Source organism: Apis florea, unplaced genomic scaffold, assembly GCF_048593485.1.
Source record: "Apis florea isolate Af1SG1 unplaced genomic scaffold, ASM4859348v1 contig_2291_pilon, whole genome shotgun sequence".
Taxonomy (NCBI): Eukaryota; Metazoa; Arthropoda; class Insecta; order Hymenoptera; family Apidae; genus Apis; species Apis florea.
In genome coordinates, this window is record NW_028256553.1 from 2,988,587 (window position 1) to 3,014,875 (window position 26,289).

Sequence of the window (26,289 nt, forward strand, 5' to 3'; positions counted from 1 at the left end):
TAATTATCGAGATCAATGTTCTTTTTTTAAAAAAATGTTAGCATTTAGCTTCGTTATAACATCCTCATTCGAGCAGAGACCTAAATGTTAAGTAATATAAAACAAGCTGATGAAGTTAACGTATAATGTAATACTATAGAAATCTGTCCACTACGAGTCAATTCAAACGGACAGGTGTGCAATGATAAAAAAAAAAAAAATGGCGTCAATCGATATTTCTCAACATCCGTATCACTCTTAACCTCTTCTGATTCGAATTAAAAAACAAAGTTTCTCCTTATCGAAACGTTATATTCTAGAAATTTCGCGTGCAACGCAGAGATCTAAATAATCGAACGATTTCTCGATCAATTGAGCGAAGGAAACGAAAAGGAAAAAGATACTCGAAAATTTGTCGATACAGATATACCGGTCGATAATTCAGATCCGTCAGATCGTTGTAGACACGAAGGTAAAGAAGAAAGTGGAAACCAAACCATCGAACCGACGACGACCATAACCTCTCTCTCTCTCTCTCTCTCTCTCTCACTCTCTCCATATTAATTCGAATCGAAACGAAGGGGAAGGGGTTCGGCGTGTCCCGGCAATTTGCGTTCAAGCTGCTCGATCGATATACCGCCGCTCGTTTTTAACAATGGGCATTAATATCGATCGGTCGTAAAGACAGTGGTTGACCGTGTTCGGCCGTGCTTGATAAACCCGTTGAATTATCGCCTTTACGACACCTTAACGCTTGTCGCCGATACTTTACGGCTGCCGTTTCCCTCTCGTTACGCAGACACGTTCCTGTCATTATGGCGTGCACACGAAGGAATGCCACAGGGATTAATCGTTTATTTTTGATCCCCCTTTTCTCTCGTGAATTCGATCTCCCGATTAATTTGTACCGTTTGAAGACAGTTTGGACATTTTTGACGAAGGAAGGGAAGATTAATTTCTGAAAAGGTCAAATAGGTGGCGAAATAAAATATACTCGCAAGTTTAGTACAGTTTGTCAAACTGTATATCATAAATACAGCAATTTCTCTCGCTTACTGTTCGCATTATAACGACCTATGTCGTTATTCGTTTGAGATAAATTTGAACGCGAGTTAAAAAGTAAAATTTTTGTTCTTGCTTAAACTCTGCAGCATTTATGTAACTAATACTTGTCAATTTATAGTTTATTATACGAGATTTATTGTTTTACGATCAAGAAACTTGCTTTAAAATGTCTGCACGATGCTTCCAAAATTATTTCTCTAAAATAAAATAAAAACGAATTATATCATATAGAGAGCTTACACAAAGAAAAATATCATTATTTCATCTACATCAATTTTCCTTCCAAAGATTCTACTTTTTTTTCTTTATTTAAATCTTTTTTGTTTTTTGTTCGAATATCTTCGATGCGAGCCCCATAAAAAAAGGGTACACAAATTGATCGTACGACACGAATCTCAGGGCCAGTAATCCGCGCCAGCTCGAACTTCTCGAGCATTGATACAGGCTGATAGTTCAGCTCTGATTCGCCGGTGCAGTGGGCCAGCAGGAGGCTGCGATACTTTCTCTTAATTCATGATACAAAGTCGCGCGTGATAAGGGCGCGACGATAGAATCCAGTCAACGACACGTGTTGAAAGTAAGAGTCGATCGGCCGATCCGATTGATCGATCTTTATTCCAAGATATTGGATCATTGTGTTTTTCGATTATTTTTGAAAAATCGATTCTTCTTCAAATAAATGAATATCCTGCATAATAAGATAATTTGAGATGATCTTTCATCATCGTAAATCTGATATCTATAGAATTAATCTCTTCGCGGAATACGAAATAAAATGTTCTTAAAATCAAGACAATTAATTTTATTCTATTTAAATTATTACGTTTCGCTTGTTATCTATCAATATCGTTTGAAGATCGCATCGCGAGGACAGTTTAGAAAGAGGTTAAAAACGCGGAAAACGCATGGAATTATGGAACGTTTACGACGTTAATGGTCGTAACGTAGAGGACAAGATACGAAAAACCTATAATTTCCAGTAACAGAAAACGTTTCACAACGAAGCAGATTTCCAGCGAGCGATCGATATTAAATCTCTAAATAATATCATAAATACGAAGTTTTAACGAAGTGAAGATCGATTATTAACAGGAAGCTCTTACAAGATCTTGCTATCAATGCGATAAATATCGATTTGTCGTTAATTAATGGAATATCAAAAGTGTCCATCAGAAAATATCTATAAGCTTGAATCGATCGACAAATCTTCCAGATACTTGGCACGCTTTGATTATATAAGATGATTACGATTAAATAACGTATGTGTCATCGATGCGGATAAGGTTGAAATAAATTTATGAACGAAGTGGAAAGTTGCATTGGAAAAATAACCACGTCATGCATAGAAACGTGCGTGATATTTTCCAATCATACGCTATAACTGTTTTAAATCTAATTTTTATTTTTAACAAATAAGAATATATCTCTTCTTCTCTGAATGAGAGAGACCAAAAATTTCCATTCTACTTGATTCCAAAAGAAATTCTTCTATCTAAAGTAATAATATTCTTTCGCAAATTTATCGGTAGAACGTTTATTTAAAATTCCAAAGTGTCGAAGGATCGACGCAGGAAGTCGATGAAAAGGGAAAAAAGCTCGCTAGCTTTTTCATTCCCCGTTGTTTGCTCGCGACGCCCTCGAAACTTCCGCAAGAAGTTATCCCGATAATTTCCTTGGAATCCGGTTAATTTTTCCACCTATAAAGAAACATTGTGGCTAATACCAATGTCCACGTAATCCCGTGGCCGAGCTTCTTCCTGTGTGCCCATCCAAGTCGACCGTCCTCGCCTCTTTCATCCCGCCACTTTCTTGCACGCATTCCGCTCGACGCCCGATGAAACCTGAGCTTTCAGAACCTGTCCATCGAGTTTACCGCGCTTTTATGCCAATAAGAGTTGTTTTCTCGGATACATGTTTACGTTTGATTCATTCACCGCGAAATGAAACGAGAAATCATTTGAATGCTAAAAATTTTTCGCCATTTATCTTTATAAAAGATCAATCAATCAGGTATTAACCCTTTGCACTCATACTATCCTACATTTTAATATTATAAATGCATATAAATACATTAGTACCCTAGAGACTCTTGTTACAATGTTTTCTTTTGTAGTGTTCGCTTAAATATGTAAAAATAAAATGAATAAATAAAATTCATTTTGATCGAATATGAAAAAAAAATTCGGAATTGTTGGTAACATTCTTAAATATAAATACCCCACTACTTATTTTCATAAACTGTATTTTCCTGTGAATCCTATATCGAATGTTATACCCCACGAGTCTTCACGCTAATTTCTTCTCTATTCCCTTCAATGATATACAACACGAGAGCGGAAAGAAACGAGACACGGAAAATCAAGGAACGGACGAATAATTGGATTCTCGCGAAAACAAGGGGGGCCAGGGAAGATGCTACCGTTGCGGACGGCCTCTTACGATCTTTTATACCGTGTTTCCGGTCGCTGAGGCCGCACGTGACTCCGACACTCTTCGCTTCACCTCGGCTGCTGCTACCTGCCCCAATTTAATCTATCCCGGCCCGCTGGTGGCGATTACCACCAACCCTCGACCGCAACTCTCTCCCGCCTCGTCTACACGTGTAAATAATACACCAGCGCGAGTGCTAATATTTCGATATTGCAAAGGCGTGGCGGTGGCACCCCGAATTATTGCCTCCAACATCGATCGATCGAGATCTCGCGCCTGAAATCCCATTCGGATTCGATTCCTCGCCATTTTTCTTTTGACCGTGCCGTCCGCTTTTTGCGCCGTGTGCTCGATCCTCGAGGAGGAGGAGGAGGAGGAGGAGGAGGAGGAGGTCAGAATTTACGCGCTGTGGAAAAATCGAGGCTCAGAGTCAGATTAGAAAGTTCTTTGTTAGGAAGAGAAGAGATTCTTCTATGAAATAAATTCTATTTCAATAATTTTTCCGAATTTATTATTAATTAAACGACAACAAAAGAGCCAGAGGAGTCAGAGACAAAGAATTCAATTCCTTCATCGCGAATCATCGATTGAGGAAAGAAAAGGGAGAGATTATTATTGCAAGCAAGAAGAGTCGTAAATAAAGGATGATTCGTTCAATCATCGATCAAAAATCTTGTCAAGAAAGAGATTCGAAAGATAAGATTACGAACTTTTAACCTCCGTTGAAGGCTGCCTTCTTCTTCAGCGTAGCCCTGTTAAAGATGATTATGCAATTTGCAGGGGCCAATTTACATCGGGAAACCATTTAGCCGGTGGCAAGGCAGCGAAGATATATAACGGGGTACGTGGAGAGCCGCGATGTCGCCGTGGATCGTGACTATGCTAATGGCATCGGGATCATTGGTCTCATTCGTTGGAACGAAGAAATATTCCGTCGGGCGGAATATCTTATCTTCCATCTCGCTTAGTTCGAACTAAGTGGTATTATATTGGCTTGCCTATATACCATGCGAAATTGGCTTGGGATTAGTTGACGATTCGAAGGATTGAAGGTGGGCACGATAAGTGTAATTGATTGCATTGTAACTGTAAAATTAATGGAAATGAAACGAGTGATATATACGCTTGATCGTCGTTCGTTCAATTTTTCCTGCAGTTTCCTTTAAGTTCATCATTTTATGATCGAACGATTTTTAAGAAAATTACACGAATAACGAGTTGACGATGATCATTTACATGAACAGATCGCAGTATTTGTCCAAAGATTTGTCCAAGCTGCCCCGATACCGCAATAATTTTTACCAATGTTACACGTCGATGCGTGTAAAATGGAAAAAGTGAAACCTGACGAATGCTAACCGATAATGGATTTCTTCTTCGTTCGAAGAATGAACACCTCTAGATCACTTCCACAGTTATTCCGTTTGCTCCGCCACAATACGATGCGTGTTACAGGTGGAAAAATATAAATCGAGTGTTAATCGTTCGGGAGTAAGATTCTTTAATTACCTCCCCCCTCCCCGGCTAGGCTTAAAATCGTTTTCTGGCTGAACAGGCACGGGCCGTGGGATTTTGAGATAATTTCACGGTAACATAGAGACCTTAATGAGTAATCACCGAGAATGAAGCGGCGCGTATAAGATCGCGCGAAAGTTAACAGCATTCCCTCTCGACCGGATCCAGAGATCGAGCGGAGCAAGAATTAACAGAGGGGCTCTTGAGGAGAAAACTTGGAGGAGAAAATCGAACGAACGATCACTTTTCAAGAAAGAATATTTCTTTTCTTCGTCGAAAACTATTAATTAGGAAAACTCGAAAGCTACGAAGCTTTCTTTTTCTCTTCCTTATACGATACGTTTCACTTTGTTTCCTCTTTGAACCGCACCGATCTCCTCGTTAATCCATCAACGAATCCTTCGAACAACACATCCACGTCGTCAAAGGGCCGATCGAAAGAAGGAATCCGCTTCGAGGGATCGATCTTCAGGGTAGAATCGGACGTTCACCTAGAACCGCGCGGAGAGCGTTTCGTCACGGTCCAGGGATCACAACAACCCCCGGCGCCGACTACGAGACAGGTGTTGCGATCCAACAACACCCTCGTTTTCATCCTTTATCGCCGCTCCGTGCCACTGGAAACGATACACCGGCCGCCTCCTCCTCCTCCTCAATCGAGGTTGCCACCTGCGGACAATCGAGCTTTCTTTTCCATCGATTTCCTATGGATCACGGTTGCCTGCTCGCCGACCCCTCCTCCTCCTCCACGGAACCTGTTGAGAGAGTCCCCTCTCGTGAGGTCCGCTCGCGTGAAAGCGCTACTTTTTTGCTCGGTGAATCGCAGCTTTGTTGCTCGAGAGACGGGCAAAAATGTGTTTGTAGTTTGCGGCTTCGATTCCTCCCATCATCGATCCCCCCCCCCACCTTCCGTTCGAATAATCGCTTTCACTCGTGTCTTCGATCCTTCGTGTCTTATGATTACAAACAAATAGTGATTACCTAATAATATAATCTTTCGTGAAAATTTCCTTCTCGAAACGAAAATGATATTTCGTGAACGATTATCGATCGAGAATCGATTAATTTCAACGAAGGAGCGCGCAAGGTTGTCGAACAGGAGCGTGGTCGAACGAGTTATTGCGACGAATTCGGATAGCGATCGCGGTTCGGTTTAGAAGGAAGTCGGCACGCTTCTGGAAACGGCACCTGGACGCACCTGCCCATCGATATCGATCGTCGGCGACGCGTGTCGGCGATGCTGCGAGGAGAAAGCTATTTTTACAGGCTGTATTTGTTCGGCGGGATGGACGATATCGCGGCTCTGATTCGATGATCTGGAAGACGCCATTGTGTGGAGATTGCGTATCGATCGGCGATCGATCGTTTACAAGGAGATGGAGAGGAGGGATGGAGAGTTTGTTGTCTTTTTTTTTTGTATGGAAAAGAGGAATAACGTAGATTGGTTCAATTGCTGGGATTAAAATTGAAACAATTTGAAGTGAATTATAATTACCATATTTATAATTGAACGAAATGGTATCGATCGATCGTTTACAAGAGATTGAGAGGAGAGATAGAGAGTTTGTTGTCTTTTGTTTCTTGTATTTTTGATCGGATATTTAAGTATGTTTTCAATTATTCGCGATTAATGTTGAAAATTCACGCTTAATAACAATCATAGCGTGAAGATAGCATGGAAAAGAGGAGTAACGTAGATTGGTTCAATTGCTGGGATTAAAATTACAATAATATGAAGTTAATTCGAATTATAATCACCGTTATAATTAAACGAAATGGAATAATCGTCGTTCGTTTATCAGGATTTTTATGGGAAAGGGAAGAATTAATTCATTACTAATCGTCGTAATAAATCTTGCTCGTAATTAAGATGAAGATAGGAATATATAAATTCTTTTATTACGTAGAAAACACTTTGAATTGAAATTTTTCCATCGTTTTTAATCGTTTCACGATGAAATCGAATCTTCGTTTAATGATAAAACAAGTAATAAGATGGAAAGCCAGAATAATAATAACGAAAAATCGTATGGGTCGATCGAACTTGGTCTTTAATCGAGATTAAAAATTTGCACGAGGGTCGGCTCTGTTTCTTTTCTTCCCTGTCTTTTTTCCCCTTCTTTTTATCGATTTCGTCGAGCGTTAATAAACGTTTTGTTGGCCAAGTGACCGTGACACACCTCGCTCGTCCATCAGCGCCGATGGTACGCGCCACGGGATCGGTTTACCCGGAGCGATTCCTCTCGTGGTGATCCAGATCGAACGACTCTCCCACGGCGGTAACTTGGCGAACTTGGCGATTCTTTTCTAACGGGCGATGACCACGACAAACGGGCAAACAACGATGCAAAACCAACCGAGAAATCATGATCCGTACCGGGAAGTCTGTCATCTGCGTTATTATCCCAGTTGGAAAGAAAGAAAATTACTTAACGCTTAAAAATCCAACGTGGCTGCCACCAACCAGCCACGTTACCAAGCGCTTGAATCCAAGTGTTTGTTTTAGAATTTATATACCAAGAAATAGGATGGAAATGGGCATTGATTTGCTGCTCGGTTGGTAAACGGTTGTATTCTTCTTAATTAATGACTTGAGAAACAGTTTTTCGAAGGATAATAATTCGAGGAAGTTGGATCGAATTGATAGAGGAATCGATGGACGACAGAAACTTTATGAATACGACAAAGTTTTATTTTTATTACGGGAGAAATATGGAGAATAATTGAAAAATTGCAATCTTTGACCAATAAATTAAGTGTATACGAATAAAAAAACTTCACTAATTCATATTGTAAATTGTATATACTAATGTGAATAGTAATAATCTAAATTATACGTCTTGTTATATTTTCCAAGCATTTTCTTTATCGTATCAAGTATCGTACCGATATCTATTAAGGTTATCGAAAAATGATACCTGTTCTGTGATGAAAGCATTTTTAGAGACTTACCCGTTACTTTACCGTTTCCATTTACTTATATATTTCTTTTTTAAAGTAGGCAGTCTAGAACGTTCTAATATCAATCAATTGCAACATTTCGACAAAGAAAAGAAACTGAAACACCGAATAAAATTCGTATAATTCTAAACAGTAAATATATTCCGCCTCTATTTCTTGAAAAGAAAAAAAAAAAAAGAGAAATCCGTTCGAAATCCATTTTTTCGCGTATCAAATCATTAACTTGTAAAAAAGAATTTCAACATCGAACGATTCAACAAAATGTTGAATTGTTGTATCGAATATTTCATCGTCTGTCAAAATAACTTTTCTTAATTCACATTTATACATTTCTATTTCCCGTATTTTCCAATATTTCTCGATCCACCACTCGTCCGTTCTTCTCCGTTAAAGAAAGATTGTAAAAAAAAAATCGGAAAAAACAATCGGAAAAAGGGAATTCATCGCCGGTTGTTCCCGTTGGCTCGCTCGTTTCCGGTCCGAAACGAAAGTAGGGTGATGCGTCTAACGGTGGGCTATCATTTATACAGAAAACGGAGGCGCACAATTTTCACTTCGTTACGGGAGTGAAATTCCTTTTTGCATGCGCCAGAATCGCGTGCAAACGGTCGCGATGCGACCCGATAAATATTCGCTTGGGACGACGCGCGTGTGCGCTGCAACAGCACGCGAGTGTGCCGACCGGACGTAATTTCACGTCGTCCATCTTTCTCAAACAAATCGTGTCGCCGTTGCAATTACGATCAATTTCGGCCAAGAGATAGAATTTCGATGCTGGGTACTTTTTCGCTCGAATCGTTGGTATCCATGGATTCGCTGAATTTGAAAAAAGATTGTATCGCAGTATTGATAATGTACAGAAAATTTTGAAATATGGAATGAGCGTTTGAGTGGGTGACAATATTAATCGAAAATTCGACGTCTCGTAAAATAAATCGTATCCATTGCGATTACGATGAATTTTGGCGCTAGGGAATTTTTCGCTCGAATGTTGGTACGTACGGATCGCTGAATTTAAAACAGGCTGTATTAATAACGTGGAATATATGTACGTGAAATCTGTTAGAGCAAGAAAATTCGATGAAGCTATAATTAAGTATAATTGATTCTTTCGATTTCTACTGTACTTTGAATGATAGATTACACGTTGGAATGGAACGAAATAGGGTCAAAAGATCTCTAAAGTTTTTCTCTAGTTAAAAAAAAAAAAAAAAAAATCGAAGAAACACAAAGAAGGAAGTATCAACGGTGCACTCGATGGAATATTTAATAAATAATATTTGATAAATATTTGCAACTTGGCTTACCAAGTACAAGCAATATCCCGTTAGATGGTGCTCTATGTGCAAAAATGCAAAAAACGCAAATACTTCATCTTAAATACATTGTAATATTCTCTACCTGCACAATACATTCAATATTTCCATTATTCTATGATATCAATTTCAACAATTGAACATTCATTCATTTTCGAATATTACCAATCAATCACGCGTGATGTATACAAAAACGTGTGTATCCCACCCCCGCGAAATTTTCCACAAATTGAATCGAAACCAAGAAGAAACCAAGAAGACAACAAACATCTCCTTATCCCCCTCCCTCCCCCCATTTCGCAACGTTTCCAAACCTCCAACATCCGACCAACACCACCCAACCCAGCCGATATTCCATCCTGAAACCTCCTCCTCCTCCTCCCCCTCCTCCTCCTCCCGCCTCCACCATCGAAAGCGGAAGCGGCCATAGCAGCGGTGGTCAGGCCCGGCGGTGACGAAACGGAGCCAAGGTGAACGAAACAAGGGAAAGAAAGCGAGGGAAAAAGCTTCGAGAGTGCGTCGAGGGGGAAGCACGAGGAGGAAGAGTACGCAGGGAGGGGGGCGAGGGAGGGGGTTTACGTGGCGGCAAAAAAAAAAAAAAAAAAAAGAAAAAAAAAGAAAAAAAAAAGGGGGAACCGCGGCGGTTCGAAAAAGAAACGAGAGGGAGAAACAGGGGAGAGGGCCGAGAGGAGAGGAGAGAGAAGAGTTTAGAGAGAGGAAGAGAGAAGGTGCACGTATCCTCGGCAGGGAGCTTGGCCAATCGGAGCACGGTGGGCGCCGCGGGTAGGAGGAGACAGTTCCGCGCCGACAGGCGACGTAATCACCCGGGGCCGTGTTCGCCGTTGCTCTCTGGCCCCTCCGGGCCCTCTTCCCTCTCCCTCCGCCCGTGGTTCGGGCCCCTCCACGACACGAGAGTGACCCCACCACGGCCACCAGAGGAGCCAACGACGGCCAGGTCGCGAACTTTGCTCCTTCGTTGCGAACGCTTGTTTCGAGGGCTCGTTTTGGAGGATGTCGGTCGATCTGCCGATCCCGTTTCCTCCTTTCTCTCTTATGACGATGTGGGAAGCAATTGTTTCGATCGCGTCACGGCCGGCCGATCTTTTCGTTTATTTCGAGGGATGTTTGAGCGTGTAAGTGGTTTGCAGCAAGGGTTGTAGAATGTTATAGATGAATAACATCTTGATGATATTATTAGCGTAATAACGGGATAACTTTAATAAATTCCTCAACTCTAACTTCACCCGTGTTGTTAATTTGAACAATGTTATTTTACGATGTGTTATAAAAATTGCTACGAAGCAGGGAAATGAATATTGGACGTGAATATTGCACTCGAGACGGCTCTCGATGAAACTCTTAAAAACTCTCGAAGATACGCATGTTGCGTGTTTTCTTGTCAGCAGCACAAGATATAGTAGAACGTGTTTGGAAGTGTTGCGCGAAGACGCGCGTTCTACGTTTACGTCTTGTCATCCCTCGTGCAACACCTAGGATCGGTGTCCGGTATAAATGCAGCCTCGAGCAAGAGACTCTCGAGTGTTTGGACGATTCAGAGGGAAAGGCAGGCTGGTCGAGTGGCCGGTTAAGAGGCTAACAACGTCTTCAACGTTTGACACTTTAACCAGGAGAAATATGCAAGTGGATCGTTACTCGGGATTTATCCATTAGCGAAACGTCGTATTCTTGTTACGTGAGATCCGCGAAACGCTCAATTTCTATTTAATTTCTCATTTCTTTCGTATTGCATTCTATCCTTTTCATCTACTATTCCTCTCGACAATTCGTCTTGATTACGTAATAACCCTCCATAAAATTAATTCCTCTCCACTTTTCTATCCTAAACAGTTCTCGTAAATTTCTCCATAACGATGTAACGAGCGCGTAAAAAGAATATTTTCTGAAAAATATTCGTGCAACCCGGTAACCGGATCGATTAAAAATTCTGGAATTTCGAATAAATTTCACAGCAGCTGGCAACGAGCCATCGGGACCTTCCTCAACTTCCTCTTCGGCGGGCCGCGCTTTGAATCCGCTTTGATGGAGCACGCTCGATCGGGGTGTGTAATTTCGTGTTATTTTCTCATTACGCTCAACGGCACCAAAGATAAGATAGGATATTGCAAGCGGCTGCGTAATTCGGTGCCGAAACACAACGATCAAACCGTTTTATAAACGTTAAACGGTTTTAAACGGTGTACCGTCGGAGCGAAACGAGACCACGATCTCTTTTCTATTATTTATACCCGTTGTGTGCAAACTCTCTTCTTCGTCGATTCAATTTTTCCAATTCGACAAACGCGTGGGAAAAAGGGATCTCCACGTGTTCAAGTTTTCTTTCGTGCACGAATGGTTGGATTTTGGATTTCTATATTTTTTTTTATTATTCCGTTCTTTTTTTTTTTTTTTTTTTTTGATTTTTGAATACGAAGAATTTTTCTAATTCACTTTCTTGGAAAAATCTTTGAATACCTTAACACCATATGGCGTTAAATGTTTCATTGATTATTAATAAGTTATGATTATAAATTTTCTTTTTTATTGCTGAATATTTCTGAATTTTACCAGAGAACTACTGTATGATGTATTTCAACTTCATTATATCTAGCAGTTAAGAGGGTTAACACGTTGCGTGTTTTGCGAATTGTTGGCGCAGCAATGTCACACCATTGTGCTGTGTGATCCGTCGGTAATCACAATGGTTACTTCATACTTTGCATCATTTTGTTCGTCAGTGAAATACCTCGAGTTCTTCATCAGCGACTTATATAACATGAATTAGAAAAAAATTAAAAAATTATACTAGTATGCAAATAATGATATGACGCAATGGAATAACAAAAATATCCTATTGTAAAATGAATTTAATATTTATACTTTATATATAGTTAAAAACAGGTGCGGCATTCTACATACGCGCGAAAGAAAAAGAATCCTATTACAAACTTGCTTATAAACTTGGATTAAGTTTAAAGATTAATATGGACGTATGTATTTCTTAACAATATTAAATTTATCGTGATTATTTAAGAGGGTAAATGAAAAATAAAAATGATCAGAATAAAATAGTTTCATTCAATGTTATCTGATGATGAACTAAGCTTTGGTTTAAAAAAGCTTGATTAAATTTCGTTCGCGTAGATCGAATATTAACAATTTTCTTTCTTTCGTTTTCCAAGATTCTAAAAGATTCTTAATGGACACGCCGCGATAGTAATTTTCAGATAGTTAATCAGATTCTACCTGTATTTGACACATTTTTTTTTTTTACCAACTTTCCCCAGGTTCGAACACGTCAACAAAAAGAAGATAATGGAGTGCGATCGATTCAATCCTGATTCGAAGAAAATTGTTTTCTCGTTGTTTGCTCGATGATTTTGCAAGATATTTTCTATTCGAAGACTTTCTCATTGCACCTATATTGGCAATGTAAGCAAGCATCTCTTCATTATTTAATATATTCCGATACTGTTAAAGATTATTCAAAAATAGAAACGAAAGGAGATTAGTCGTCAATTTCTTGACGACGTAGCTAAATTGAATTTTCTGTTAATTCCTTTTATTAATTCGAAATTAACAATAATAATTTTAACAAATTTTAAAGGAAAACGATTTTTCTACTTTTCATAACACAAATTATTGTCTTTTATTAAAATCAATTTTAAAAATTGAACGAATATATCGAAATTCTATCAACAATCTATTATCTATCTATTCAATTCCTATAATATTCCCAATAATATTCAATTTAAATTCTCTATCCGTTATTTTCCTGATTATCGTCGCGTGCCCCGAAACAAGTGTAATTAATAAACAGGGCTCGCAGATCCAGGGATAAAGAGCGCCTAAATTATTCGCGTACGAATTCATTATGGAAAAAAGAGAAGAAAAGAGACGAGGGGAGGAAGAAAGGAGAAACGAAAAGATAAATAGAATACGCAAAGCCGGTCTGAAAGACATTACCTACCCTACGTCGGGCGGGGCTGAAAGAAAGAAAAAGAAAAAGAAAAAGAAAGAAAGAAAGGCGCACCTGCTGGCGGCGCCACATTTGCTGACCTACGATTACATCGACGTTTGCTCGGAGAATCGTTTTCCCGGCCAGATATCGATCTAACCGGATCACTTTGACCGGCGACGATCCATTTTCTGCTAATCTGCGATCGAGAGAGTTTTCACACAGAGAGTAATTCGACACCGCCAGCTTATCGTCGTGAGCGAGATATCAAACATCTGGGTCTGGACAACAACATCCGGGTGGAACGGCGATAAAATTCGACTTTGAAAGATCTATCTATCTATCTTCTAGAAATAAACAACGATCACGATTTATCTTATTTTTAAAAAAAATAAAAAGAATTTCACCAATTCGTTCCAACGATTTCCAACGATTATTATTGCAAACGATCCCTTCTCGAGAAACACGAAGAAAACACGCCGACAGATCAGAATCGATACTTTTGTCTTCTTATTCCGCTCGTTCACACTGCGGGTTTGGTGAATTGGCAGGTTCAGGGGCGAAACAACACGTTGCATCGCCCCGTTGCCGGGGCCGTTTTATCTCTCAGAGGTTGCGCCCCGAGCGTTCGTTCCGATCCTCGCCTCCTTCCAACCGATCGAATTATCCCCCCGGCCGCGAATTATCCCCGTGCTCCGATGCTTAATAGCCGCGTCCTAATTTGCTCGACCACGTGGATTCGATCCATTACCGCCCGTTCCCAACAGATTTACGGTTTGCTGGGAATCGGATACGCGGTTCATCCTTGGGATTAATTGTAATGAAAATAATAGTAATAATTAATTGTAATGAAAGTAATAATAATAATAATAATAATACTTCGTCCGAGTTTCAATCAAGTTTAAATAAATTAACATATAAAAATCTGCACAAAAATCTCCGAAAAACCACAAAGATTGTAAAATTAGACTTTTAAATACCTGACCTCGACTCGATATTCATCCCATTCCTCGCCTCGATCTTATCCAAAGAAAAGCAAAAGGAGGGCCGTGGCTACCGGAGTTGAGAACAAGAGGATGATCGCGACGAAAAGGGACGAAAAGGGGCCCGCCCCTCGGCCGGGCCCAACTCGTTACAAGGCGTCAGGTGCCAGGGACCGTTGACGCGGCCGTTACCATCCCCCGTAATAACGCATGTCGTTAATAAGAGAAGGAGTGGAAGGAGTGCGTGTCCTCGACGGAGGAGCCCTCCGTCTTCGCGGGCCATGTGCTCAGGTTCGCGAACGGTGAAGGGCGTTTAACGGTCGAACGTGGGCTCGATATATCGCACACCAGCTGATCCACGTGTTTCCTTCCCCCATCCTATATTTTCGGCCCATGTGTTCCCCGCGCTTCTTCTTACTACACCCCCGGAAACTCGTCTTGTTAACCAGCCTTTCCTTTTCCTTTTTATCGATAATAAAATGTATACGCGTATGCCTGCCAGGCGTCGTTCTATCACCTAAAAGTGTACGAATATTGGCACGGTTTTTATAATGTGTATTTCATTTTATCGAATACCTACAATTTTTTGATTCGGTATCAAAGAATGAGCGAAACTGTAACGTGAAATATGGGACGGCAAGTAGAAAAATCAGGAAGCCATGTTTTATCACTTTTGCATACAATAAATATAATAATTTCCAACTTATCAATTTTCATACCGTACATTAATAATATTCCACAAATCAATTTCCTCACCCCGGTATTCGTCCAATACGTGATAGTTTATATAATTAAAACGATATATTTAGTAATCGAGGAGGAGGACAATTGCAATTAACAAATCGACCGTTCCGGATATTACAGGTAAAAAGAGAGAGCGGAGGGAGCGTTGCACCTTACACCGCCACCAGCAGGAACAGGTGCCACAGCTGTGTTTCAGCAAGTGCAACCGAGTGATAGAAACCGTGCCGCTATTAGAAACTGTTGCAGCCTGGTCTCGAGAAAGGGGTGCATAACTATCCGAGGTGTTGCACGCGTATATATATATATATGTACACACCTTTTTTTACAACGGCAACGACCGTTGAACCAGCCGGACAGGATGCGTGCGCTCGACATTTCATCTGGTACACGCATCGTTAAATAGCCGAGACGTTTTAATATTCCACGATAGCCTGTGGCTCCGATGATCGAGTTTCGGGGATGAAACGAGGCCAATGCTTCCTTGAATTTCGTTTACGAGTTAATTACGATGCATCCGAGGTGATCCTCGTTACAGATTAATCCAAGCGCATATGGATAATTGTTCAATCGCATTTATTATTCGCAATTATTTGTATACCCTATCTATCGAGGGAAAAAATTGAAAAAAGTTCGATGGGTCGTGTATTTTTTTTTTTTTTTCCATCCACGATATTTTCCTAGCACAAGGATTACCTAGGATCGGCGGAGTGGAGAAGAGCGAAGACTGGCGGAAGGATATCGTCGGGATATCGCGTTTCCGCGATCGAATTGGCTACCGGCCATATCCTGGCGTAGAAATTTATACAAAAATTCAATGGCCTTCCGTTCGATCCGTTTCACACGCCCACGCTTTAAGCTATGGGCGAGCACGTTGATTTACAAGCAGCGAATATAAATAACGAGAAACACGGCGACTTTGCCCAAACTCCAATTTAACCGAGAAGGGAGGGAAGTTTTGTTCTGTGCACAGAGCGTGGTTCCGCTTGGTTCCGCCCATAACGGTGCGAACTCCGCAAGCGAGGAGAAATTTTGGGATATATGGAAACGTATATTTCTTTCGAACCGATCCCACCACGATCTTTCCTCCAATTCTTCTTCTTCGTTCTTCTTATTACTTTTCCTCGACAGGAAAATTACGATTTTAAATCAGACTGGATTTTTAGATTTGAATCGTTTCTAGTTTCATTCCTTCTAGTCTATCTAAATATCGCGAAACGAGACTCAAAGAGTATCGAGTATTCAACTTTATTCGCACGATCTTATCATTTTCTACAGAGCCGGACAATCCGCTCGATTCAATTCCATCACAAATATCGATAAATATTCCAGACATCTTTACTCTATCATTGGATTAATAAAATTCTTCCTCCCCCCTCCCCCCCCCAAAAAATACCAAACTATTCCAAACACCTATCTACCTGTTCAAAACCATCGCAACGACTACCTATCACCAATTAAATCCTCGATTCCCGTCATCTCGCCTCATCGAGAGAAGAGAGAAAGAACGGGGAGCACGCGTCTCTCTTCACACCTCGAAGAAACGCGTACGCGGGGGCGTCGGTGGTTACGTCCACCAAAGGACTTCAAGAAAGTTGCAAGAGAGGGGCACCGTTTTCATCATTACCCCCCCCCCCCTTCCCCCTTCCTCCCAGAACGATATCTCTCTTCCTCTTCTCCTCCGCGCCGATCTCAGCTCCCCTTCCCTCCCCCCTGCCGGGCTCTCACTCCACCGTCGGCCCACTGATATCGCGGCGAGGTCGGGGGGTAGAAGGGGGAGGCAGAGAGACAGGTAAAGGCTCGGTGCTGCTTTACGCGGACGAAGCCAGCCGGTCGAGGAGCGAGACGGAGAGAGGGAGAGGGAGAGAGAGAGAGAGAGAGAGAGAGAGGAGAGCAGGAGAGCAGCGAGCGTCCAGGTGGAGGGAGGTCGACGCGAAGCGGAGGTGAAGCGCGACCGGCCCTCTCTACTCCAGGGGCCCAGGCTAGTCCAGTCCGGGACAGCACGCCTCCTGCTGCACGCTCCACGAGGTAGAACGGCGAACGTAGACACGAGCACGTAGGACGATAAGCCACGATCCTTCCCTCGCCCGTACAGAGGACAACCGTGTGCGGAGGCCGTCGTCGTCGTCGTCGCCCTTGCTGGGGAGGGACCCTCTCTCGCTCGATTCTCCCCCCGGCTCGAAATCCAGAGACGAAAAAAAACGGAGGAAGAAATTTGCTCGATCGATCGATTCTTGACCTGATCGAGATGCCTCGTGCGCGCACCGACCCCAAGTTTCTCTCCCCGACGAGGAGAATTTTCCGCCCGGTTCGTTGATCCAGCCGGGGGTGGATCGATCGTGGATTTTCGCTTCTTCCTCCTCCGCTGCCGCCCCCACCCCTCGACCGACATCACACGCGTCGAGCCACGCGATCGCCGGGACCAGCGATCCGGAAGGTTTCGCGCCGGCCATTCTTTTTTAACACCTGGTGGATCCATCTCGAGACTTCTTTCCCGCCCTCGTGAATCGTGACCCCGTGAAATGCGTGGAATCGGTCCAACTTGGATGGAGAGGATTCGAGCCGGGCCGTGAGAGGATTCGGGGACGAATTGTTTTACGAAAAATCGAAATTGGAGACCTCTTTCGAGCGGAGGCAGCATCGAGGGACAATCGTGCGGCTTTTGGTTGTTGTGAAAGATAATCTGTGCGACGGTAATGACGGACTCGGAATTGTGAACGGTGCGACGGGCCGCGCGAACGGTGAAGTGTTTGCCGCCTGTGTTCAGTGGAATATTCAGAGACTTCGACGCGCGGTGAGGAAGGTGGCCGAGGGATAGAAACGGGCAGAACACGACGAGATCACGACGACGAAGCGATTCGAATTCGGGTGAGTTTCTTTTCTTTGTTGCGTTGACCGAGCCTTATTCGATATTAAAAATGGAATTTTTTTCTGGCGAATAGTCGAAGATCGAGAGAACAAAATTGATAGATTTTAATCTATTGATATTACAAAAAGTGTCGTAACGAAGATCAAAGATTGGCGATATATTTATGTGCGAGGGAGGGGGCAGCGATACAGTCACACGCACGCAATTGACACGCGTAAATCCGCGCACAGAGGCCGGTATGTGTTTACATTCGCCAATTATAGGCAACTGTTCGCCTACGTAATAATGATAGATCTGTCGTTGCGGTTAATGACTGGCCGAGTGGAATAGAAAAGATGGAGACTCGTGATGATTTATTCGAAGGATGCACTCGATATCTCGACACGAATCTCGTTGTTGTTCGGTCGAAAATTTTATGGGAAGAAGTTTGGAGGTATGTGTGCGTTTGGAGTTGCAAAATTGGTTGAAATTTCAAACGTATTTAATTCCTTCGTGTGATAAATAATCGTCGAGCTGTTCTCAAGCTTCTGTTAATAATTAATTCTCAAGGATACAGGTTTAAAAACTCGAGGCCCACGTTTATTAACAACTCTTTTTTTCTTTTTTCCTTAATCTTGAAACGTGGAATGAGTGTATAAATTTTCACGCTGCGTCGTCGCCACTGAATCACCCGGCGCGAGCTTATCTCAACAGTGGAATATTCAGTGAGGAAATAAGTTTCGAGAACGGTTTCGTTTCTTTCTTTTTTTTTTTTTTTTTTTTTTTTTGAGCGTATTAATGGTGGAAATTTTGTGATCGAGGATTGTAATAAACGCTCGGCGATCCCGTTTCGCGAGATGCAGATCGCACAAAGAGTTTTATTACCTGTTGGACAAGTAAAACGTGCGCTCGTAATCCAAATTATCGGACGTTTCATTCCACTGCGATCGATGTTTTTCCTCGTTTGATCGATTTCTTCCAAAAAAATAAATAGATAATATTATCTACAATTTCACTCAATTAATAGTGAAAAATTTCTAGATTTCTAGTGGATATTTTTTTTAATTTTAATAGCGTCGAAACGAAACTCATCTTCCATTTCAAGAGTATTCTCCAAAAGTATTGGTTTCTGATGAAATTATACGAAATCAGATCAAGTGTAAATACAACCGACGATTTTATTTCTAAAAAAGAATCCGCAACAATTAATATCCTTTACAATTGATACATCTCTTATACTATCAAATTAATTTTGAAAGTGTATCGTATATAATCCATCAAAAGTCTTGCAAATTTTTTGAAATTGCCATCAATTCATTAATTATTCGTATATAATTTCTATTCTAAATTCACATTAAACTCTATCAACGTTATAAAATCAACAATTATATACATATATTATTACCGTTATAAAATGTTATATTTTCAATTACATTCTCATCTAGTGACCGCGCAACAATATCATAAATATCGTTCCTTCATACACTTTAATTCATACACTTCAACAAGAATCAAATGGTTATGATTGAGTGAATCGATGCCAATATCCTCCAATATTTTCTACATTCCTCGTCCAGTATCTCGCATCGAAAATTCGAATATATATAGATAACGATCTTTAGACGAGGTGGCCGGTTTCCTTCAACCGATATCCCCATTATCGTCGAGAAATTCGTTTCTAATCGGCGGGCATCTGCCCCTTTTCCACCCTTGCGCTTTCCAAGACAACTGCCATCTTGGGGTCGAGGCAGTTGTTGCGTCAGGTGGCGGTCGTTAAAGAATGCCCAAGTTGAGGGAACAAGGGTTGACAGACGATAGGGTTCCTTCTAGGTGCTTCCGTTAAAATTGATAACAGGCATTATGGGAAACGATTAAAATGATTAAAGTTCGCTACGGGGGATGATCTTCGTTCGAGGAAACTGTCCATCACGTTGCGTAGGAATTTTTCTTCTTTTTTTTTTTCCAAGGATATTTCTCGTTTGTATAAATTTTGTACGTGAAATTAACAGCAGGATGTGAAAAATAAAAGTGTAATTATATATACGTGTTAATCTAAAATACGTATCATTTATCGTGTGAAAAATTTTGGTAAAATATCTCTCGTCGATCTTTGTATATATATATATATGTATGTATTTTCGCTGTTTCATAAAATTTAAGAAACGAAATTTAAAAATCGATCTTGATATTTGATTCGAGATAAATATACTGTATAATAGAATAGTATTAAGTTTATTATAATTTGATTTTACATATATAAATTGAGACGTCTTCGTCAAAGGAATATACGTGGATGATGTTCGAATACAAAGTTTACAGATTGAATTTATTATTCACGATTATTCATCTTCGAATAAATAATAAAGCTATATATATATATATGCAGTAATGAATTCATTATAATTTACAAACATATAATTGAAACATCTTCGTCAAAATGATACAACGTTTGAATCCGTGTATAAAGTTTGCAGAAGATTGAATTCGCCGATTATTCACGACTCTTTAATGAAATCTATTCAGCTTCTCTCTTCGAAACTGTTGTAACGATCTTATCGAACGTTGGTTTGCACTCTGGGATTAATACGATCGTTCTTTGTTATTCTAGAATTTTTCGTTATGAAATGATATTCGTCTCGTTGTCCCCATTTTTTTCTTGATCTTTTACCCTTTACTTGGTTTTCCACGTTTCCACTTCTTCCCTTTTTAATCAATTTATTATTTCACAGCGAACGAATATTTCCATCGTGAATGAAGTGAAATTTCGAATAAAAGAATCGTGGTTCCATTTTATTTTATTCTTACGGATAATTTAACGAGACGTTTTTAATTTATAATAAATTAAAAAATTCGACTTCGGGTCGTAAAATTTCACGGTAAAACGAAACAGAAAGAAAAAAGCCAAGTATACCACACAGCTTTTTGCCTTCCCCATCCTTCCCCTTCTCTTTACGAGGAGAAAAATTGAGACGATAAGTCACAGAATATCAAACCGTCAACATTTTCAATAACAAAATGGGCAAAAAGAAAAACGGAGAGGCCTCCGAAAAAAAGAAAAAAGCGAACACCGCAGCTTTTTCTCGTGCACACTTTCGTCATCATCCTTTTCCATCATTTCCATCCAAGTGGCGCTTTGCAAGTGAAAAATCGAAACTTGGAATTTTCGGATTACCGATTATTCCGTTTGTCTCGGTCGGATTCGTATAATAAATAATGGCCGTCAGCACGGCGGTGCGCGGCAAATGCTCGATGGAAACTCGAACCAATCACGGACGGCAAACGTTCGAGCCTCGGCTCGAAGACCATTATCTCAGCTGGACATCCGAGTATAATTTTGTACTGTCATTTCGCATCCAACTATACAATTCCTCTCGTTGCACGGCCGCGACACCTCGCAATCCGTCAAACTGCCCTCGTAATCGATCGATCGGCCGATCGATGCCTCGCACCTGTTCATCCTCCCTTATCGTGTAATTAGATTTCGCGATGATCTTCATCCCCCCCCCCCCCTCCTCTCCAAGCAAACAAATTTGGAGAATTGGAGAGAGCGCGAATACGACCATCTGTTCAAAAAACGTATCAGGAGGTGAGATTCGTGAGATTCTTCGAGAGATCTCCTTATTATTATCAACGTGGTCGATGCACGCGTCTCTCTTTCCACCAAACAAATAACAAGTTTGAAAAGTAAGTATTAAAAGAAGCATTAAGAGAAGCATTAATTTATCAACAAAGAAAATCAATCGTTTGAGAGAATTGACACGGCTCGAAGCAAGCAACGAAGAAAAAAAGAAATAAGAAGCTTAAATCAGAGGGATAATCAACGGGCTAATCGGGATTTTCCGATGGACACTGCAGATGTCGTACACGTCCCTGAATGTTTTAATGGTGAAACCGCTCGTTTCGCCGAGGGTACGCGATCGTTATTGGAAAATTTACGCGCGCCTGGTCCGCTTAACGATCTCTCCCCTCCCTCTAAGTCTCTTCCTGAAATCGTCGAGAAATTACCCTGTGAACGGCGAACCGTGGTATTACGCGGCTATTACGTGTCGTCTCGCGGAATGCGATCTCGAAAAGTGGAGAAAACTAGAACCGATCTAATCCGACGTTGATCAGCCTCTCCCTCATTCATCGGTCACAAAGTGATATTGCAGCGGTGGAAGCGCGATATCGAGCAACGACCGCCATCGCTCTCGATTTCCCTCTCGTTCCTTCGGATAAAGGCGGGCTCGAAGAGAGCGAGATCGAAGATTGCGCTCGCCTGGGAATCGCCGAGATTGCTCGATTTAATAGTGGATCGATCGATGCCTCGAGTTTATGGATCCTTTCGCCTTATCCGAACAGACGACGGGTTTAAATTGTTGTCCATCCATTTGGAAATCTTCTGGATAAGCCGATCATTCTTCCTTTCTCTCTCTCTCTCTCTCTCCTTCCTCCAACTCTTTCCAAACAAACTCTTCTCACGTTTGATACAATTGTATCTCTCACGAGACGAGGAGGGGGAGGAACGCGCTGCGGCCGTGTCAAGGATGCCTCTCGTCTTGTTTCCGTTTATTGGCCCCTCTCGGCCAGGCCGGTTATCCGCCCGGTTAATTGCACGCGCGGCTGTTATACAGTTAACCGCTCCCCGCATGTGGCGCACCCGGACTCTACCGTCCGCAGCTAGTAGCTCGAATCTATTTATAGTGGCCGCCGGTGCACGATCGTCCCGTTTTCTGGACTCCTCCCAGTTTCTTCTCTCCTCACGAAGAATCGAAACTGGCCAAACGAATCTATCTTTTTCGATTGGATCGAGATCGAGATCGGATTAATTGAATCGGGCGATAAAACGCAGGACGGCGTCCACAAAGGTATATCGCGGATCGTAGTTGAAAAAACTAGTCGGGAGAGGAAAGTGAATACCTCCGCTTTATCTCGGCTCTCCCTCGGCTTCCAGCATCCAGCCACACCTGGCCCCGATCGCGTCCCACCTATATATATATATATCTATTCCTACACTTGCAACAAGCCTCCTCGACTACGCGCTCGTTCGTGCTGGCCGGCCACTCGCCAGGCTATCTTGGACCGGTGGCTAAGCCCGCCGGATGGATTTACTGCGGGCCACAATCGGTTTTACCGCTCTGTTACACCTCTCTGTAACGCACCTTTAAATTACCTCCTCCTCTCGTTAACCTTCGAGTCGGTTGACAGCTCCAAGATATCGAGGAGAGGAGTTATCCTCCTCGAGCTTCGTTCACCGGAAGATGATTCTTACACTGCACCGCGACGTGTTCCTACTCCCTCAATTGTCCACGTTTAACAAATTTTGTTGAAGAAGCTTCAAGAAGGGCGCTCGATCTTTTACGCAGTAATCATCCACGACGATTCTATTTGTAATAATACCTCGTTGTCCCCGATCGTCTCGTTTTCGTTTCGAAACTCGAGAAGATCTGTTCTGTTGAAGCCGGCGTTCCGGTCTCGTTTCGCTCGCGTCTAATTAGACGGTTCGCCCGTTTCTTATGCATTCCTCTAAGCTCTAGCTGTTTGCCCAGACGGCTTTTTCTGGGCCGGGGAACACGCGTTTTCACCGGAATTACCGTTCTTACCGTTCCAAGAGCGAGATAAATGCCGCTTGATGGACGAATCATGAGGTTTTAATGGCACCCCGCCGGTCATTCGGATCACCGCCTGGTTATTGCTCTCGAGGCCGCCGTCCAGCGTTAGGAACTTCATCTCCTCGCGCGTAAACGTCGCGTTTACGTCGAATTTTCGATAGGCGGGGGCCATTTCTATCTCTGTCTCCGTGTAATGCGGCATTTCTAGATTTTCGAGCACGAATTTCAAAATCGGGGAACAATCAATCATTTCCCCAAATTGAATTTAATTTATTACCCCGAATTTATTATTTCACGGAAAAATAAAAATAGAAGGAAGGATAAAGAAGAGCCGTGGAACATGCTGTGGAATATATACTTTGTAAAGCGACGGATCAATGTTTTATCTTTGCCGTGGTGGTGGATCGAAACGGCTGTTACGCTCGCAATCCATTCGGTCGCGAATTAGAAATTAGCTGTCGTGCATTTACATACCGCGCAGGTGGCCGCCGCTCGAAGCAAGACCGGTCACTGTTTTCAGGGTAGAACGAGTTCCGCCGCGGAAAAAATGCCGCGCTTTGCTCGGCCGCCACTCGAAACCGGTGCAATAAAGATTCATGATCTATAATGTCGCGGGCATTAAGCGACGAAAAGGATCGTCCGTGCAAAAGGCTCGCTTTCAAAGCCCACCTGTCGCGTCCCCCCTCGCGGAAAAATTATTCTCGAAACGATTCTAAAATTCTCGAAAAATACCGATAAATCCGTCGCGGAGTCGATAGACAATTTTCTTTCAAACGAACAAATTGTTGTGGTCGATTGAAAAAAGCGGGAAGATTTAGTGGCGCGATAACGGCCTGGATTTATTACGAGTTGGGAAGATTTGAAAGTTGTTTTATTCCAGCATTAATCCATCGACGTATTTGCATACGCGGTTGATTTGTTACGATACGGGTTTAATTTCAATCCAGAGAAAAGTAACACGAGATTTATATTTCGACAATTGTGAATAAAACTCGAATACTCTACGTATTCGCCACCATTTATCACGAGGGAAACTAGCGCACCTCAATCCTCTCCCTCCCATTAACGTCACATTGATCGACACGTTCCCCGCAAAATTAACTCCTCGTCAAGCCACTCCATAAATACTCCATTCATCCCGCCCCTGCTCGTCCCATAGAAAATTAATTCCACGATGCGCCCTCTGTCGGCGGCGCCAACCTCCTCGACACCAGCGCCTCCGACACCCCTCCAACGAAACGAGGGGGCCAGATTTTTGCCGCTCGTACACCGTTCTTCCTCCTTCTCCCTGCACGTTCAACAGGGATGCCTCGAACCTGTTCTCGGCCGGGCCCACACATCAGTCGGATGTAGTCATCTGTATCAATCAGGGGAGCCGCCTCGGTGCAGGGAGAAGGAGTCGCTTTCTTGCCCCGCACGCACACCCGGCTCCGCTTAACTCCAATCAGGCTCGATTGCATCGGACAAGTGGAATAATTATTGCCCGGCGTCCTGTTATTGAATTATTAGCCACGAGCGCGAGTATAAATAAACCGCCTCTCCGGACCATCCCTTCCTCTCCCTCGTGGTATAATTCCTGAACGAGGGGAAAAACGAGGCGACGTTATGCTCTTGTCATCCGATATTGAATCCTATGAAAACTATGATTTCTAATTGGCTTCGATTTATCAATCGATGCGATCGCGAACGGTGATTAAAATTTTCAAATCAGGCGCGTCACGTGCCTCGAAATATTGTTATTTTGACTGTCTGCATTGGGCCGTTACACGTCTACTTAATTGACGTATTAATCGAGCAATAAAATAACAGTTAATCGGGCAACGATACGATCACGCAACGAAACGACGATTATAAATCTGCCGCCAATTTCTCGAGGATTTAATTAGACACGGCTCATTGAGTGGTAACGAGAGGGGATTCTCGTTGTCGATACGCGATAGATACACAGGTAGGGCGGAATGTTTTCAACGATCGTTCGTAAGGAAGGACGGTGTTTCGCGCGGGAGATTCAATTCAGGTGGCGGGAGAGTAAATATTCGAGATTTTATTGGCGCGCTCTATGCGAGCTAAAGCTGTGTGTAGCACCACCACGGCCAATTGAATCTCGTAAATCACTCGGGCAGACGTTATGAAAGCGAGGATGACTTAATGCGCTGTTACGGTAATGAGAGGCGAGAGACGCGATGTTCTCGTGCCGCTGTAACCAGCTCTCATGATGCGCCTCCTTGTCCCCTGGCCCCTTTTCGGGAGAAGAATCGACGTTTGACGATCTTCCATGCAATCTTTTTCTTTTTTATACGATATAATATTGCAGGATCGTATTAAAATGATCGGTAAAAATATAAGACAGGCTCGCTTTATTCGTTGACGAATTTACGTGTTTAATAAAAAAAAAAAAATCGAGAAACGATGGAAGCTCTCCATCGATTGCTTAAAAATTAAATTTTGAAATCGGGTTTCGTTCCTAAATAAACTTTCTGCCTCGTGAAAACATTTTCTTTCGTATATTTTTACAACCACGTGCAATTTCCTTTTTCCATGCGTCCAACGATGGCATGTATATCGGATTATTCGATTTAAAGCTAGCTTACAACAAAAGCTTAAAGATCGACAATGAACGTTTCCTATCCACGCGTCGAAGTCGCCGAGTCACGGGGATTTATTCGTTACGATCTTTCGTTTCGAATTTGATAATCCGTGTCGTGATACTCATTGGTCTTCTAAACGTTCTTTCCATGTTCCTTGTTGCGCGCGGGAATCGTGAATTTAAAAATTGTAGAAAATTTAACAGGAGTTTGAATATTTGTCGTTAAGAAACGATGAGGTTGTTTTCGATCCAATTTACGAGACAATTTGTCGAATAACGAAAGATGTGTTCAATATTTACACATTTTCAAGCACACGT

The 26,289-nt window shown here is 42.0% G+C and overlaps 2 protein-coding genes across 17 annotated transcripts in view; one reads left to right on the forward strand and one right to left on the reverse strand.

Annotated features, from left to right (window-relative positions):
- LOC100864158 (uncharacterized) overlaps positions 1 to 26,289 on the reverse strand; it is a 157,988-nt gene that overhangs the window by 9,079 nt on the left and 122,620 nt on the right. The window lies entirely within an intron of this gene.
- The window catches only part of sv (paired box protein shaven), a 134,377-nt gene continuing 124,806 nt past the window's right edge, over positions 16,719 to 26,289 (forward strand). For 7 of the 9 annotated variants that reach the window (XM_031915167.2, XM_012483704.3, XM_012483705.3 and 4 more), the window contains exon 1: positions 16,947 to 17,813. The gene's annotated coding sequence lies outside the window, so the exon portion shown is untranslated. Of the gene's footprint in view, positions 17,814 to 26,289 lie in introns of all 9 variants that reach the window. The other 2 variants (XM_031915165.2, XM_003691672.4) reach the window with 2 other exon arrangements.